Here is a 747-nt window from a genome sequence, read left to right on the forward strand (position 1 = left end):
AAATCTGCAACTAATACAGCGATCTTGTAAGTACATGACTGCTTTTCTTTACAAAGGAGTTACCAACAACATGCACTAACTTTGTGCAATAAATGATCTTATTAGAGGACACGAGACTGTTTAGACTGAAACCATTTTGTGTAGCTCACTCTGGGGCTCAATCTTGGCTACTGATATTTCGATAACACTAACTTAAGAAATTTTATTACAATCGAATACACATTTAAATAGTACTGATTTTATAACTTTCAGAACCTGATGGCTTCTTCAATGACCATATAACATGCATTCATATCAAATTTTTAAAGCGTAGAATCTTTGTGAAACAGGTGAAAGGGACGAAGAGTACACTTATCTTGATGAGCACTGAGTAATATACAGAAGTGTTGAATCACTATATTGCACACCTGAAACTAATACAATACTCCCAAGTTAACTACACTGGAATGAAAAAAAAATTAAATGTATAATATTCATACTTCTCCAATAGGAAAATGTTTCTAAAGTAATCTGGGGATCTGGGGCGCCTGTGTGGCTCAGTAGATTAAGCATCCAGCTTCAGCTCAGGTCATGATCTCAGTTTGTGAGTTTCAGCCCTGCGTTGGGCTCTGTGCTGCCAGCAGGGAGCCCACTTCCAATCCTCTCTCTCTCTCTCTCTCTCTCTCGTCTCTCTCTCTGCATCCTCCCCTGCTCTTTCTCCCCTCCCAAATAAACATTAAAAGAAATAAAATAATCAGACTTCATCTG

Source organism: Crocuta crocuta, unplaced genomic scaffold, assembly GCF_008692635.1.
Source record: "Crocuta crocuta isolate KB4526 unplaced genomic scaffold, BGI_CrCroc_1.0 scaffold586, whole genome shotgun sequence".
Taxonomy (NCBI): Eukaryota; Metazoa; Chordata; class Mammalia; order Carnivora; family Hyaenidae; genus Crocuta; species Crocuta crocuta.